The sequence below is a fragment of the Bufo bufo genome, chromosome 6 (genome assembly GCF_905171765.1).
Source record: "Bufo bufo chromosome 6, aBufBuf1.1, whole genome shotgun sequence".
NCBI classification, from domain to species: Eukaryota; Metazoa; Chordata; class Amphibia; order Anura; family Bufonidae; genus Bufo; species Bufo bufo.
In genome coordinates this window covers 154,091,269-154,109,332 of record NC_053394.1, presented here as the reverse complement: position 1 = coordinate 154,109,332, position 18,064 = coordinate 154,091,269, and the positions used below count along the sequence as shown (strand labels likewise).

The window sequence follows — 18,064 nt, the reverse complement described above, 5'->3', positions numbered from 1 at the left end:
CTATAAATAACCGTAGACAGGAATCCACTGGTAAGTCGCAGTTTTTTGGGGCATATGGGTTCCATCCACAGTTTGGTACATTTTCTGGTGCTCAAAATTCCGGCATTCCTGAGGAGGAACGATTTTTCTCTTCTTTGTCTTCTATTTGGCATAAAATCCAAAATAACCTGAAAAAGATGGGCAACAGGTATAAGCGTGCTGCTGACAGGAGACGTATGAGTGGTCCGGACCTGAGAGTGGGTGATTCTGTGTGGTTGTCTACAAGAAACATTACACTTAAGGTACCTTCTTGGAAGTTGGGCCCAAGATTTATTGGTCCATATAAGATCACTGCCATTGTTAACCCTGCAGTCTTCCGTCTTGAACTTCCTCAGGCATTGAAAATCCAAAACGTACTTCATAAATCGTTGTTAAAGAAAGGTGTCAAACCTGTTGAGCCGTCCTCCTTACCTCCCACTCCTGTCATGGTGGATGGCAATTTAGAATTTCAGATCAGCAGGATTGTGGGTTCCAGCGACTGATGTTAATGCTAGTCGTCTGGTGAGAGCATTCCACAGAGCTTATCCTGATAAGGTCAGTCCTGGGTGCCCGGAGGTCACCCGTAGAAGGGGGCGGGGGGGGGGTACTTAGAAGGTCTGAAAGATTATCTGCACATTAGTGAACTGACAGCCTCTTTTGGTTTCACTTTGTGTGTTGCTGGTATGTCCACACCTCCTGTTCAGGTGTGGATCATGTGACCTTTACCCATCCCTATTTAGTCTGACTTTACCCATCACTCCTTGCTCTGGATAGCTTCATTTGGTTTTGGAAGAGCTGGAGTGTGGTTCGTGTTGAAGGCCTGTTCATCCATCATCCTCAGAAGTTAAATGTCCCGCTTGTTGTTTTATATCCCCCCCCCCCCTGGTTGTTTACTAGGCCTCAGGTAGACGCTAGTTCCTTCACCAGTGAAGGAACGGGTTGTCTCTGCCCTGTCATTACCTTTAGGGCATCCGAGGATCACCAGGGTTTTCTAGGTTACTGTGTATGGGCATCTCTACCATCGAGAAGTGCCCATACAGATAGTAGTTAGGGCCAGGAGCAGGGTTTTATAGATGGTGACCCTTTTCCTTCCCTAGCGGTGAGGCCAAGTGTCTTTACCCTTCCTTCTTGTTGTCTTTTGGTGTTCTCCCTTATTACATCCGTGACACCGTGTTGGTCCCATGTTCATATGTTCCCACATTGCTGAGAAAAATGATGTTTTAATATGGGCAAATGAGCCTCAAGGATCAACAGCTCAGCTCTCTCTGCAACTGCCGTGCCCTCTCCACTTTGATTTGACAGGGCTAGGCAGTGCAGAGGGTGCATCACATTATTTTCCTTAGCCATGCGGGTGTAAGGGTCAGCCCCTAAAAGTATCAAGTCGCATTTTCCAGTGATAATATTTCACACAGACTGTTATGCCTTCTTCCGGCCACAAGAGGCGACTGTGTCGTTGAGTAAGAGAGAGAAATGAAAGTTGTTGGTTACAGAGGATGTAGGAGGAGTTGAAATTCCCGGGCAGGAGAGCTGGATGCAGGAGAGCTGGATTGCTGCGTCCTTGCTGAGGTGTACAGAGAAAGTCTGCTGTTGTGGGACAGAGCTACGGGGACTATAAAGTGATTTTTCCTGGCTGCTGTGGGACAGATCAACAGACACTGCAAAGTGTGTTCCATAGGAGCATCCTATGAGATACTCCAGTCTCTGCTGTGGAACTCTGCATCTCCTCCAGTGTTACCTTAGGTCTCTGTGCTGCCTATATGATTAATGCCCTCCTTGCTCGGTCTGTGAGTTTTGGTGGGCTGCCCAGGGGCGGACACAGACAGCAGAGGGCCCCTGTGCAAAGAATTTGCCTGCCCCCCCACCCAAGCCACGCATACAGACGTAAACATAGGTCATGGGTAAAGATTAATACAATGATGTAAGGAAGCAGAAGGGACCCCAATTTGTCATCTCCCAATCCTACAGGGGGAGGAAGGGGTGATCAGGGGCATCAAAGATGGTGGAGACCCTTTAGATACTGTGGTGCATACGATTCGTGAATAACTCCACATAGCAGGGATGAGAGATGGGCCTGCACATCAGGTGTCGGCTAGGTCTTACTTGGGGCCAAGAGACAATACAATTATAATAGTGGGGGAGTGCACGTCTCATCGCTGGAGGGTTTGGGGGGGGTTATTGAATATTGTTTTGATTTTCTTTCTTTTTATTCTTTGGCTATCACAAATGAAGAGGTATATCTGTAGATAAAATGCCTTTAATTTTGTAAACTGGTTGTCATGTCTTGATAACTGTCTGAATGACTAAGTGTAATGTATATACCCAATTCTATGCTTGATGAAGGATTCTTCTTTCCTACGTGTTTGTAATTTTAAAAAATGTTAATAAAAATTATCTATGTTAAAAAAAAATAAGATACTGTGGTGCGTATTAAAGGGGTTATCCGAGAGTATAAAATGTCCCCCCATATGCCAGGCCCCTCACAATGAATATACTTACCCCGCACAGCTGCTGTTCTCCCCGTGCGCAGGGAGAAGCAGCAGCAGCGGTGCGGGGACCAGGAGCGGCGCCAGTATATTCCCTTTTACAAGCCTGGCATATGGGGGAATTTTATACTCTTGGATAACCGCCTTAATGCCCCTACGTTGTAATTTTTGCCCCTTTGTGCCAGCACACAGTAGTAATCTCCACATTGTGCCCCCTTCACAGTAGCTATGGACAGATTATGTGCCCCCTCACAGTAATTATGCTAGATATGTGCCCCCCTTACAGTAATTAAGAACAGATATGTGCCCCTCACACAGACCCATTGAAATAAATGGGTCAGGATTCAGTCTAGATGATATGCATTTAAACTGGCGCTGGATGCGCCAAAGTAATGGAGAGGCCGGCGCCTCTTCATAACTTTGACAGAACCACTGCCAGTTTAGGGGTTATTAAGACCCGTGTCTAAAACCCCAGTTTTAATAAATGACCCTCTGAGTGTCTGGGCAGCACTTTTAACCCATTTACACGACACGGACCATATGTATTTTGTGATCTGCAAATTACAGATGACGCCCATGTGCCATCTGCATTTTTTTTCAGACCCATTAACTAGCCTGCACGTTGCGGACGTCACATGTTCTCTGCGGAACAGACATACGGATGCGGAAAGCAAATGACTTGTATGTGCTTTCCGTATGTCCAGTGGATGTGACACATCCTATACTTCTTAACAAAATGCGGACTGCAGGCCCGTTTAAGTTAATGGGTCTGCAAAAATATACAGATCGCACATGGACGGCATCCATATCTTGCCGATCGCGGACCGCAAAATACATTAGAATGTAGCCTCACAGTATGTGGGTAAGGGACAGTCACAGGAGGGCCAGAGGGGGATGGGTGGGGTAAAAAAAATAACATACCAAGTCAGGGTTAGTGCCTGGCAGGGACAGTGGACATACAGGAAGTCTCCAGTCCTCACTCACCTCCTCCTAAATTGCTGCAAGCTTTACACATTCAGCACCAGGAGCGCTAGGTGAGGACCAGATGTGGGCGGGGCTACTGCCAGGGGGTGGAGCTACCACAACACTAAATGGGGCGGGGCTACTGACATCGCTAGACGGGAGGCGGAGCTAGGACACAGTGAAGTGGCTCAGCACAGGCCTGGCTGAGCTGGTGTCAAACTCTTCATGACGCTGCCCACCACACGGCAGGACTGAGCTGTAAGGAAGTGAGGCCATCGCAGATGCAGCTCAGGACATGCTGCCCAGGCCCTGCTCCTCAGAGCTGTGGATGGCGCAGTAGGTCCTGAGACTGAAGTCAGATAGTGAGGTGGCCCCTTCTACATGCCGGATGGAGTGATGATGAATGGTGAAGCGGGGAGCCTGCTGCTCTCTGCTTCACCATTACAATCAGCTGTTTGTGCCTCCTGTGGATGCACAGACAGCTGAGCTGAAGGGGCCACTCATAGGCTGGGCCCCTGTGCAGCTGAACCGGCTGCACAGGTGGAATGTCCGCCCCTGGGGCTGCCGTCTCTTGGCAGGTTTGCTGTTGTGCCATGTTCTTTCCATTTGGTTATGTTAGATTTGATGGTGCTCCTGGGGATCATCAAAGATTTGGATATTTTTTTATAACCTAACCCTGACTTGTACTTCTCAACAACATTGTCCCTTACTTGTTTGGAGAGTTCCTTGGTCTTTATGGCAGTGTTTGGTTACTGATGCCTCTTGCTTAGGTGTTGCAGCCCCTGAGGCCTTTCAAAAAAGGTGTGTATATGTAATGACAGATAATGTTGCACATTGATGGACATTATTTCACTAATTATGTGACTTCTGAAGGTAATTGGTTGCACCAGAGCTTTTTAAGGGCTTCCTAACAAAGGGGGTGAATACAAACGCACATGCCAATTTTCTGTTTTCTATTTCTAAACATTAGTTTTATTTATATATTTTTATCATTTCATTTCACCAACGTAGACTATTGTGTTCTGATCCATCAGAACATTGAACTTAATGCTGTAATGTACCAAAATATGAAAAAAGTCAAGGGGGGTGAATACTTTTGCAAGGCACTGTATGTGGATGCATGCACCTGCAATCTAGAGAGAGAGAGAGGAAAAGACAGCGCTTTGACAAGCAAGCGACCGGATCAGGAGCCAGACTGCACCTGCCTTCATGTGCCAGACCAAGACAAGCAGCTACCTGCAGAACTGTGAGTGTGCACCGGTGCTAATCTGTGGTAGGACATAGAGCAAGAGACCTAGTCAGTGCATTTTAGAAATGTGCCCTGGTTGGCGGCACAAAGTTAGAGAGGTTTTCACTCTGTGTAGATGTGGTAACGCAGCAAAACCGCAAACAAAGGCTGCACTACCTAAATGCACTATATAGAACGTATATTATTGGTATATAGCACCCCTGCTTCAATCAGTTTTTTTGGGGGGGCAACTGGTTAATCACACCAGTAGAAATTATTTCTTAAAATAGTGTTTTTCACTCTGTGTAGATGCGGTAACGCAGCAAAACCGCAAACAAATGCTGCACTACCTAAATGCACTATATAGAACGTATATTATTGTTATATAGCACCCCTGCTTCAATCAGTTTTTATGGGGGGGCAACTGGTTAATCACACCAGTAGAAAATATTTCTTCAAATAGTGTTTTTCACTCTATGTAGATGCGGTAACGCAGCAAAACCGCAAACAAATGCTGCACTACCTAAATGCACTATATAGAAAGTATGCAATTCAAAAGACAGGGGCACATCCAAATAAAGTAAGAGTGCTGGCTCACGGTATGCAATGCACAATGTGAAAGAGGGGAGAAAAAGAATACCGAAACAGGACGCGCACATCTAAAATATATCAAATTTATTTAGGAAACAGACACAACAAAAAATGGATTAAAATCGTTGTGTACAACAAATCAGGGCCATGTGAACCATGTATCTGCACATGCCACCCTGGCTCACCACAAAATCATGAGCATGCCCCCACACATCAATAAATATATAACATTATAAAGTGCATGAAATCCATCAACAATGAATAAAAGCTGAAATACCTATAATGGAAGTAGCATGGTGGGGGTATGTGTGGTGGTCAGGAAAAGAGCCCAACGCGTATCGCCAGACTTGCTGGCTTCCTCAGGAGTGCCTATATAGAAAGTATATTAGTAGCTTAAGGCTGACATGTCAGCCTGCATTTGTGGGAGGGACGTAGGCGCGCTTAAAAGGAGGCACGCCCTCTCCTCATTTGCGTGCGTTTTCGGTGCCTTCCCGCCACGAACGTTACGCCCCTTGCAGCAGTGCCGCTCGACAGGTAAGTAAGTCCCGTCATGGTGCCTCCGGTTCCTCCGTCTTCTGCACTTGACGGCCGGGTAAGTTCTGTTACATTCACTGCCGTCACTCACCCTCCACGCCGCGGCGCATCCATTCCAGGCGTCTCCCCTACGACCGACCTCCGCTTCCGGCACAGAACACAGGGGGGTCACGTGGGACGCCGGGCATGAGGTCCGCCGCAGCGTCCTTGTTGCCCGGCAACGATGTTAGTGTCCTCCTCCTGCACCCACAAGGCACGACTGCCTCCCAGGCTCCGGGGTGCGCAGCGTCCGGTTGCTGTCCCATTGTTGTCTCGTGGCCGGCTGTCCCTCTGGCTCAGCCCCGGTCTGCACGGCGTCTCTGTTACCCGGCAACGCCGTTGGTGTCCTCCCCCCTGCGGTCACATGATCTCTCCCTGGTCCCGGCCTGTGCTCCTGTCGCATCGCCGGTACTTCACTTGCCCTGCACACCCGGTGGGGGCGGGGTGGTGCCGGTGGTGTGGTGGGGGGGCTCCTCTCGTCCACCGCCGCCCTCGTCGGACATACCGGGTAAGTGCTCCCCTCCTCTGCTCCCTCGTTCCTTACCCCACGTCCTCATTCGTCCCCGCGATCCCCCGCATCAGCTCCCGGCCGGGCTCCGCCACGCTTCCTGCTTGCCCCGGGTCGCGTGGAACGCTAGGTCTGGGGCTGGCAGCTCGGCTCCCTAGTTTCCCCGGCAATGGGCTTCGCGTCCCCGGCATCCGCTCACGCGACCTCGGCGCTGGTTCGTGTACGGCGCCGGGTTCCCAGCTCCCGTCGCATCGCTGGTTCAATCCCTGGCCCCAACACTCGCGGGGTGGGGGACGGAGCCAGTGATGCGATGGGGTTCTCAGCATGGCTGCGCCTGCTGGTCTCCGGCTGCTCCCAAGGCCGGGGGCGGCATTCCGGTCATGGGGGGCCTTTGCGATGCTCCCAGGCGCTTCCGGCGCCGTCTGCAGAGGCCACGTGGCACGCCAGGCAGGTTTGCCGTGCAGCACCTCCGTTGCCACGGCAACGGAGTCGGCACCCCGGCCGGCGGCACGTGTTAGGCTCCCCCTCCTGGCCGGCGGTTGTCATTTCAAAGCAGCTCACACACATCATGTCTTCAATATTCCAAGTATGGCCTGCTCCCAGAGGTCACATGCACACCAGGAATGACAGTGTCGGTCATTCTAGTCCCAAACTCATCCAACACTCTGTGCAGTGCAGCAAAAAACAAAAAAAAAAAAAAAAAAATGGGTAGGTCACGTTGGGGCGTTCTGGTCTGCATATCCTGCCCCTCACGTCACCAGTTGTTTTACAGACCCCGGGTGCAGCGTCTCTCTTGCGGCGCTAGTCAGCCAGGTTGCCCTCTGGGTGCCGTCTACGACGGCCATCGCTATTCTACTCCGCCACGTCCGCGGACATTGCCGGTAACTGCTTTTGTCGCCTGTTACGTTTCAGGCTTACGTTTTTTTATGTTTCATCATCTGTTGCCTGTTACGTTTCAGGATTACGTTATTAATTTATCAACTGTTGCCTGTTACGCTTCAGGCTCACGTTTTTCATTTTTCATCATCTGTTGCCTGTTACGTTTCAGGCTTACGTTTTTAATTCATCATCTGTTGCCTGTTACGCTTCAGGCTTACGTTTTCATTTTCATAATCTGTTGCCTGTTACGTTTCAGGCTTACGTTTTTTATTTATCATCTGTTGCCTGTTACGCTTCAGGCTTACGTTTTCTTTTTCATAATCAGTTGCCTGTTACGTTTCAGGCTTACGTTTTTAATTTATCATCTGTTGCCTGTTACGCTTCAGGCTTACGTTTTCTTTTTCATAATCTGTTGCCTGTTACGTTTCAGGCTTACGTTTTTAACTTGTCATCTGTTGCCTGTTACGCTTCAGGCCTACGTTTCTCCGTGTATTATCTGTCGCCGGCAACGGCTCAGGCTCATGTGTTTAAACTGTTTCAACTACGTTGTTATTTGTCATCTGCTGCCCGTCACACATCGGGCGTACGTTCACGTCACCATGTTCGTCACTGGCTGGACGTTGATGTACGTCCCAGTTCTATTGACTCTAATGTCTGGAGTGCACGTTCATTACTTCTCACACCATAGTCTATCACGCTCAAGCATACGTAGTTTGTTTATGTCTGCCAGTGCATACATCACTCAAGGTCTCACTTTGTGTTTTTGTTTTGCTTGCCTGTCACATGGCCGATTCACACTGTTAATTTCCTGCTTCTGTCGCCTGTTATATTTTAGATTCGTTTTTCAGTATTCCCTACTTCGGTACGATTTCAGGTTTGATGTTGTTTTTGTTCTTTTCAGTTTTCATTTCCCTGTCCGGGGCCGAGCCCATTTAGCCTTCTCACGTCTCTTCACGCTTAGTCCATGGTCCCGCTCTTCAGAGCACCAGGCACTCGCTTCTGCTAGTCCTCCTTTTATCACCATTCACGACTCGGGTGTCCTTCACTAATACGAGACTTCCTGGTCAAATGTTATTTCTATTTGTCGCTTCGCAGCTGCGGTATGTCGCATGTGTCAAATATCGAGGAGGCCCTGTCGGTACCGGAAACCCTCGCATCCGAGCAGCCCAGCTCCTCATCATGAAGGAGTTGGACAATTCCGAAATTGATTGCGGAGCTCAACCAGAGAGGGATTCAATACCCTGCCTCCGCCCGTAAAGCTGAACTATATAGACTGCTTATGGCCGAGCCAGCAGCCCCGGACTTGGAGCAAGTCTCCATGTCCACCCTTCAGGTGTCCCTCACGCAATTACATGCCATGATGATCTCCATCGCCTCCTTGGTTTCGGACGTCCAGTCCAGACTCTCGGTCGTCGAGTCCTTCCAGGGGCTGCCACCTGACCGGTCCACTCTAGCCTTACCTGTAACCTCCACCCCAGGGCCCATTCTCCCAGGTAGGGTTCCGCATGCTCCCGAGATTGCTCCCTCGCATTTCATTCCCTGCCACATCAAGAAAGACATCTTAGAAGGGAAGGATGTTAATTTGGCATCCATCTTGATAGCCACCCACGACACGGTTGACAGCAAAACGATAGCTTGCGGCGATATATCCATTGTCCTCAAGGCCAGGGACCCCCGTGTCAACAAAAGCTCTCAATTACGGAATTCATCCTGGCGTTCAGCCTATTTAGGGACGTCATCTGCTCGGTCCATCCTGTGAGGCGGGAGGAGTTGGACTCATACCTGTATGGGGTCATGGACTTGGGCCACAAGTACGGCGGGCAGGCGTTCTACGACTATCATCGCTCCTTTTTCAGCCAAAGCCGCCGCCGCACTGGTCCAATTCCAGCACATCACGAACTGGGCGGCCATGGATATGGAGCTTTTCTGCCGGCATTTCGCGGGCCTCAGGGCCCCGGCGTGTGCGTCATGTCAGTCCATCGCCCACTCCGCTGATTGGTGCCCCAATGCAGGTCCCTCCACGTCCCAGGGCAGATCCCTTCGCAGTAGCTCCGGGTCCCTCCAACGGTCTGGCTTAGCCACGGACAAACTAGGACGGCCAATAGTCTTCCTGGGCAACAGCCAGGTTTGTAATAATTTCAATCAGGATGCTCGTTACTACAACAAATGCAGGGCCCTTCATGGGTGCGCAGGCTGTTTTAGGGCTCACCCACAGACGGCGTGTCCACAAAGATCAAGGCCATCCTGACTAAGCGGGGTCAATGTGGTTCTGCTAGAATCCCTGTTGCAGAATCATCACAACCCTCAGTTGGTACATTTCCTGGTTTCCGGGTTCACCACCGGGTTCCACACGGGTCTGATAGCTCTCCCATAAGCCTCTTGGGAAGGGCCCAATCTGCTGTCGGCAACCAGGGATCCCGAGCCGTTGGAGACTCTGATCAGGTCAGAATTGGAGAAGGGGTTTCTCATCGGCCCCTTTCCCTTCATACCGTTTGACCTCTGGAGGATAATCCCCATTGGTATTGTGTCCAAGCAGTTCACAAATAAAAAACGTCTCATCCATGACTTGTCGCAACCTCATGGCTCCAGCACGCCCAGTCTTAACTCCTTAGTGCCATCCGAGGAGTTTTCCATGAGTTACGTCACCATAGACGAGGCCATTCAACTGATTCTCCAAGTTGGTCGGGGGGCAGGGTTGGCCAAGGCGGACATCGCCGATGCCTTTAAATTTCTGCCCATTCATCCACAGCTTTGGAGGTTCTATGGCAGGGGTCCTCAAACTTTTTAAACCGGGGGCCACTTCACTGTCTCTCAGACCATTGGAGGGCCTGACTATATTTTTTAAAGGGGTATTCCCATCTTGGACAATAGGGGAATATCGTTAGGTGCAGGTCCCACTGCTGGGACCCGCATCTATATAGAGAACGGAGCCCCGAAAGTGAATGGGAGTATACTGCGCATGCACTGCCCATGCTCCCATTCATTTCTATGAGGCTGGCGGAAATAGCCGAGCCAGCGCTCGGCTATTTTCGGCAGCCTCATAGAAATGAATGGACGGCGGCTGCCTTTGCGCAGTGTGCCCTCCTTCAATTTCGGGGCTCTGTTCTCTATATCAGTGCGGGTCCCAGCGGTGGGACCTGCACCTATAGGACAATGGGGGCAGTGTGGACAGTTACCTCTTGCAGGCTTTTCTATGCAGACCAGCTCAGTCCCTGATGGGGTTCTGTTATATCTCCCTATATAACGGGCCAAATTGATACGTTCTAAATCCAAACACTGAAAAGGAAACGCTTATCAAATCTTAGTATTTCTATCAAGGAGACCCCTTTAATCAGTAATCTATTTTACACTTCAGTTGACGTTCTGGTTTGGAATAGCTAGATAAGCAGGAAGATCCTTTCCATGGGACAACCATGACACTAAAATAGGATCTTCCTGCTTATATAGCCATTCCAAACCAGAACCCCCACTTACAGGCCTCTGCCCCCCCACGTGGACACTTACCTCTTGCAGTCTTTTCCATGAAGACAAGATCAGTCCCTGACGGGGTTCTCCCTATATAACGGGCCTAAAAGGAAATGCGTATATAAGTAGGATGCTATTTTATTATCATGGTTGCCCCATGGAAAGAAAACTGGCAGTTGGCTGGATTGGCATGCTCTCAATTGTTTCCCAAAGAGACTTGGATAATGAAATATCAGGCTGCAAGTCTGCATTTCAATAGGTCAGATTCTGACCTATTGAAATGCAGACTGGCATCCTGATATTTCATTATCCAAGTGTCACTCTGACTGACCTGTTGACAGGCAGACTGGCATTTTGTTATCCAAGTCTCTTTGAGTATGAAATGAGAGCATGCTAACCCAGCTAACTGCCCGTTTTTTTTTTTTTCCCACTGTCACAGTGGCCACCATTTTCATGTCCCCCACAGACAAGTGGCCGCCATTTTCATGTCCCCCGCATCGGCCCCGCCACCCCCCCCCCCCATTGTAAAAAATGCCCACCACACACTCCATTGTTATTATTAAAATGTTAAGTGCCACACTGACGCACCCACAGTTGTCCAGGCTGTCCCTGAGCCTGAGGCTTCTTCTCTCTGCTCCGGGCGGTGATATGAGAAGCAGACAGCGGGCGGGCGGCGGCGGCACTAACTCGCTCACTGTAGGTCACGCGCCAGCGTCACCTGCGTCGCCTGAGAGGAGCAGGCGAGTGACGTCAGTGAGCAGTCACGTACCGCCGGAGCAGAGCTGACATCGGAGGGAGGGAGCCAGGGCGCAGGAGGAGGAGAGCAGAGGTGCGCAGGCCCTGAGCATGCTTAAAGGTTAACTGTTAAACTCATCCGGCGGGCCGGATCAGATTCCTCGGCGGGCCGCATGTGGCCCGCGGGCCGTAGTTTGAGGACCCCTGTTCTATGGCATCAAGTGGCAAGACCAGTATCTCTTTGCCAATCGCCTGACATTCGGGTCCAGGAGCAGCCCCTGACTGTTCGACCAGTTCACTCAGGCATTGCACTGGATCCTGGTCAACCACTGCGATTGCCCTCTGGTCATCCATTACTTGGATGACTTTCTATATAAAAAAAAAAAAAAAGACGGACGCCGCCGCCTCCGGAAGTTTCGCGGCGATCTGTGGAAACCAATGGTTTGCGGGCCCCTGGCCACCAGAGGTTTCATCAGCCAGAGCCGCCTTAAAATCATCCCCGTTGTTGGAATTCTATCCAATCGTAGCGGCGGCCCAGGTTTGGGGCAGCCAGTGGGCCAACTCTTCCGTGGCGTTCGTCACTGACAACCAGACAGTGGTGGACATTAGCACCAAGGTCAGGTCGCAGTCACCACAGATCATGTCTTTTGTCCGCAGGCTGGTCTGGCTCTCGCTGGAACACAACTTCCATGTGGCGTGCCGGCACATTCAGGGTGTTCATAATGTGGCCGCAGACGCCTTGTCCCGCTTTAATTTCAAAACTTTCTTTCAGGTCATGCCAGCGGCAGACCGAGTGGGGATACCTCCTCCGTTGTTTCAAAATCTGGTGATGGATTAAACCGTTTCATTGCTTCAGCAAGTCTTTGATGCAGAAATCTTTATCTTGTAATACTGCCAGAAACTACAGGACCGCTTGGACCACCTTCAACAGGTTCATGGTCCTACATCCGAGACAAGACACTGACAAGACCACTTACATCACAGCTTTCACAGCCTACTGTCACATAGATCTAAAGCTATCCTTCAATACCATCAGATTGTATTTGGCCGGTGTCCAACATTTCCACATGTTGGAGGACCCCGAAAGTAGGTCGGTTTTTCTGTCCCAAGCAGTCAGGGCAACACTCAGGGGTGTTCAGAAGAGTGGTCACGCAGCCATCCCGGGCAGGCAGCCCGTGTCAGGGGAATTATTTAGAAAACTTTCAACCTCCCTAGATGGTCTTCCTTTTGGGCTCCTTCCCAGCACGGTCATCAAGGCCGCAATGTACCTTAGTTTCTATGGGTTCTTAAGACCCGGCGAATTCACCCGCACTTCAGCCAGGTCCAAGGGTCTAACCAGGGGTCAGCTAGTATGGCACCACGACCATTTCTCCTTACACCTCCTCACTTCCAAAGCCTCGCAGGTGGGACCACCAGTGGAGGTGAAGTTTTTCCAGTCCACTAACGCATGGTGCCCGGTCCAGGTAGTCAGGAGCTTGCTGGCAGCTCTGGGGGACTCCGCCCCTGAACGCCCATTGCTCCTGTTCCAGGCCTCGGCCCTCACGGCCTCGCAGTTCATCTCGCACGTTCGCACCCTGGCGTCGGGCTTGGGTTTCGACCCCAAGGCCTTTTCAGGGCACTCCTTCCGTATTGGAGCTGCATCGGCGGCTTCAAAGCACAACGTCCCCGGCCACGTCATCCGCAAAATGGGTCGCTGGCGCTCCTCATGCTTCACATGCTACATACCTAACCCTCAGGCCGAGATATCCCAGGCATTCCACAGTTTGGTATTGTAACTTGGTCCGCTGCGATAAAGGTTTTTCTCTCCCTACTCGTGTGTGTTTTTGCCCCCTTTTAGGCTTACCCGCGGCATGGATAAGGGCACCTCTCCAGCCATATTAGTTAGGCAGGTTGGTTTTCCTCTGTCAGGTCTCAGCACGTTTGGGGCGCTAGCTCTCTGCCGTAGCCATGACCACAAGTAGCTTAAGGCTGACATGTCAGCCTGCATTTGTGGGAGGGGCGTAGGCGCGCTTAAAAGGAGGCACGCCCTCTCCTCATTTGCGTGCGTTTTCGGTGCACCACCCTCCCTCCCCTTTTCTTTCCATACTCCTCAGGGTATGCCCCCTTTTAGGCTTACCCGCGGCATGGCTAAGGGCACCTCTCCAGCCATATTAGTTAGGCAGGTTGGTTTTCCTCTGTCAGGTCTCGGCACGTTCGGGGCGCTAGCTCTCTGCCGTAGCCATGACCACAATTGGTATATAGCACCCTTGCTTCAAGCAAAGTTTGCCGCAAAGCGACCGCCGGGCGAACCGCAAGGCCATCTCCAATTTTAATGTTAGGACTTTGATGGAGACTTAAGAGAGGGGTTCAAAGGGCGCTTTAACAAGGCTTGTAGGACCAGACCAAGGTCCCAAGGAGGGACTCCTGCGACCCTAGCCGGGATGTTTCTAGCAACAGCCTTACAAAATCTAGCAATTAGAGGATGTGCAGCCAAACTTGAATCAAACAGGACACTTAGGGAAGAAATTTTAACTTTTACGGTACTTAAGGCCAACCCTTTATCTAATCCCCTCTGGAGAAATTCTATAAATCCTTGGAATGCTAAGCTGACAGGATGGGGAAGGAGGAACCCCTAAAAACTTAAAGAAAACCGGCAATACTCTAGCATATATGCCTGTAGTCACTTTCTTCATACTCTTTAATAAGGTAGAGACTAACGAACCCGATAGCGCCTTCCGGCTCACAGGGCCGACAATCAGACATCTGGTGGTTCTTGATCCTGGTCGGACCCAATGAGTAGATGTTTATCAATGGATTAGTTTGTTAATTTAGTCCAGGGCCATCTACACTGGGTGACTGAGCTGAGCATCTTGTCCGTGCCACGGTGCACACATTTGGTTGTGTCAGATTACTACAGCCGGCTGGAGTGGTTTTGCAACAATTAGTAGTGCACCTAAAGTGGATTTCTTGGTGACCTTATCCACACCTGAGCGGTATCGCTGATCGTGGTTTTCCATGTGATACTTCGATCCGCCTCAGGATCCGTGGATAGATCTGGTCACTTAGAATTTTATATAGTCAGTAGGTTTCCTTTCCTCACACTTTTTGCTAATTTAATAAAGTATTCATTTTATCTAATCCCTATAGCGTTCCTTACTACAGTGAATTATATTTTTGATGGTGGAACGTATACCACTATTAGCTTGTCAGTGATTTGATGTATTACTGGGCCCTGAAACAAGAGATCTGGAATCTCCGGAAGCACCCATGGCTCCCTGACCGACAGTAGTCTTAACCAGGTGAACCATGCTCAACGGGGCCAAAAGGGGGCTATCAAAATCACAGAAGCTCTGTCCTCTCTTATTTTGTTTAACACTTTGGGAATTAACTGCAACGGAGGGAATGCATACAGAAGACCCCTGCCCCAAGGCTGGAGGAAGGGATCTACTGCTGTGAGAGAATCCCCTGGACAAAGGGAAAATAAACTTCTCACCTTCCTGTTCCTTTTCGTAGCGGAGAGGTCTATATCTGGCAACCCCCACAGACTTACTATTTTGGCAAAGACTTTCTGATTCAAGGACCATTCCCTCTGGTCTAGTCTGTCTTCCACTTTCCAATTGTCTACACCTCTGATATGTAGATTGCTGACAGTGACAACAGCTTTTCCCTCCAACAAGGAGAAAATCTGACTTGCAATTCCTATCAACTGTTTGGATCGGGTTCCCCCCTGATGATTCAAGTAAGCCACCATGGAACCATTGTCAGACAAAACCTTTAAATGTCGGTTCTGAAGCCAAGGCAGAATCTCCCGCAGAGTCTTCAGAACCGCCGTCAATTCTTTTGCGTTGGAAGAAATCTCCAAACCTGAGCTGTCCCAGGATCCCTGAAAAACTCCAGAACAACCAGACAGACTGGCATCTGTAGTAACTACTAAAGGGTTTACCACCGTCCACGGGACCCCCTTATCTAGATTCTCCTGCACCAGCCACCACTACGGGTCTCCCTGGAGATGAGAATCTTGTTGTCCAGCTCCTCCAGTCTCCCTGTCCAAGACTGTAGAATCTTCCACTGGAGTCACAAGGAATGAGCCTGTGCCCACAGAACTGCAGGAATGCAAGAAGTTAAGGTACCTAGGATGGACATAGCTTTCCTGACTGAAACGTAAGGACACCGAATCAGATCCCGCACCACTGACCTTACTTTCTCCACTTTGTCCAAGGTCAAAAAGGATCTCTGGAAGGTCGAGCCCAACAATATCCCCAGGAACCTTTGCATCTGTTGGGGGATCATTCTGGATTTCTCCCTGTTCACTATCCAACCCAATGATTTCAGGATCTGAATTACTTGATTTACTTGTGAAAGACAATTCTGCCTGGATGGGGGCACTATTAAAAAATCGTCCAGGTATGGGACAAATAAAATGTCCTTCTCTCTTATGTGAGCCGCCATCTCTGCCACCAGCTTGTTAAATATACGGGGAGCCATAGAAATCCCAAACGGAAGCACCTGGAACTGAAAATGTCTTACTCTTCCTTTCAAACGCAGTGCCACTTTCAGAAAATTCTGATGACCAGGATAAATCGACAGATGGTAATATGCATACTTTATATCCAGCACTACCATAAAGCAATCTTTGTAAGGCTACTTTCACACTAGCGTTTCTATTTTGAGATCTGTCATAGGGTCTCAATACCGGAAAAAAACGCTTCAGCTTTGTCCCCATTCATTGTCAATGGGGACAAAACGTAACTGAACAGAACGGAATTCTCCAAAATGCATTCCGTTCCATTCTGCAGGATGCTGCGGTTTGCTTTCCGTCCTGGGACACGGAGCAAAATGGATCCGTCATGACCCACAATGCAAGTCAATGGTGACGGATCCGTTTTCTCTGACACAATAGAAAATGAATCCGTCACCCATTGACTTTCAGTGGAGTTCATGACCAGGGTCGTACTGGGGATAAAAACCAGCCCTGGAAAAAGTTGCATACCAGCCCCACAGCATTGCGTCATTATTTACTTGTTTATAAAAGGGGAAAGCATTCATTTTAAAACAAGTGTGTAAACACGAATATGAACTTTGCCTCACAATAGCTCTTTTGGAGAACCCCCATTGTTCATATAATCACAGTAGACCAGCTTTTCCCAACCAGAATGCCGCCAGCTGTTGCAAAACTACAACTCTCAGCATGCCCAGACAGCGTTTGGCTGTCAGGGCATGCTGGGAAATGTAGTTTTGCAACATCTGGAGGCATCCTGGTAGGGAAACACTACAGTAGACCATTATCCCATCTAATTGGGTCAGAACTAAGAATAATCAAAGAACTTTACTTTAAAGTAGAGGTGGGACGAATCCAATTTTTTTCGAATCCGAATCCGAAAAGGTTCTCGAATCTCTCGAATCTTTCGAATCTCGAATCCTACGAATCCTGTACATAAGAATTGTGTTAAGAGTCCTTTTTTAACAAAGTTTTCGGATTTGGATTCGAAAAACATTGGAAATACAGGGTAATACAGCGCCACATACCTCTTACATCCAGTGACGTCTCCTCTGATGTAGATGTTCTCTTTCTTTATCTTCTCCTTTCAGACCTTCAAACCAGACCACAAATTTTCAGCCATTTTTCGTCTCTGCAGTTTGACAAACAAAATCTTAGTTTACTACTTTTCCATCATCCTCCCATCTTCTGGACAAATCATCTTACCACCCCCAATACTGTGCAGCTGTGCTCTCCAATATTATACTGAAGAAACAGATAAACCCCCTGATAATACTAGTACCACACTAGTACCACACTAGGCCTCTTCATTGTGGCCTCAGTAGATGCCCCCATAGTGCCCCCCAATAATGTGCCAGTAAAAAGGGACCCCCATAATGCCCCCCAATAATGTGCCAGTAAGTGTCCCCATAGATGCCCCCCCATCATGTGCCAGTATCAAGTGCCTCTCTCCTACCCCCCACATGTCCCAGTATCATAGTGCCATCTCGCCCCCCCAAAGTGCCAGTATCATAGTGCCATCTCTCCCCCCAATGTGCCAGTATCAAGTCCCTCTCTCCTTCCCACCCCCCATGTGCCAGTATCATAGTGCCAAACCCCCCCATGTGCCAGTATAAAGTGCCAAACCCCCCATGTGCCAGTATCAAGTGCCTCTCTCCCCCCATGTCCCAGTATCATAGTGCCATCTCTCCCCCAATGTGCCAGTATCATAGTGCCATCTCTCCCCCCAATGTGCCAGTATCATAGTGACATCTCCCCCCCCCAATGTGCCAGTATCAAGTGCCTCTCTCCTTCCCACCCCCCCCCACATGTGCCAGTATCATAGTGCCAAACCCCCCCATGTGCCAGTATCAAGTGCCAAACCCCCCATGTGCCAGTATCAAGTGCCTCTCTCCTCCCCCCATGCCCCAGTATCATAGTGCCATCTCGCCCCCCCAAAGTGCCAGTATCAAGTGCCTCTCTCTCCCCCCCCCTATGTGCCAGTATCATAGTGCCATCTCTCCCCCCAATGTGCCAGTATCATAGTGACATCTTCTCCCCTCCCAATGTGCCAGTATCAAGTGCCTCTCTCCTTCCCACCCCCCCATGTGCCAGTATTATAGTGCCATCTCCCCCCAATGTGCCAGTATCAAGTGCCTCTCTCC

At 49.7% G+C, this 18,064-nt stretch overlaps 1 long non-coding RNA gene across 1 annotated transcript; it reads left to right on the top strand.

Annotated features, from left to right (window-relative positions):
• The first annotated feature begins 2,988 nt into the window (after positions 1–2,988).
• On the top strand, positions 2,989–15,836 carry LOC121005340. Its single transcript, XR_005779921.1, has 3 exons — positions 2,989–3,131; positions 5,802–5,803; positions 15,827–15,836. It is a non-coding gene; the product is annotated as an uncharacterized LOC121005340 (long non-coding RNA).
• The last annotated feature ends 2,228 nt before the right edge of the window (positions 15,837–18,064 follow it).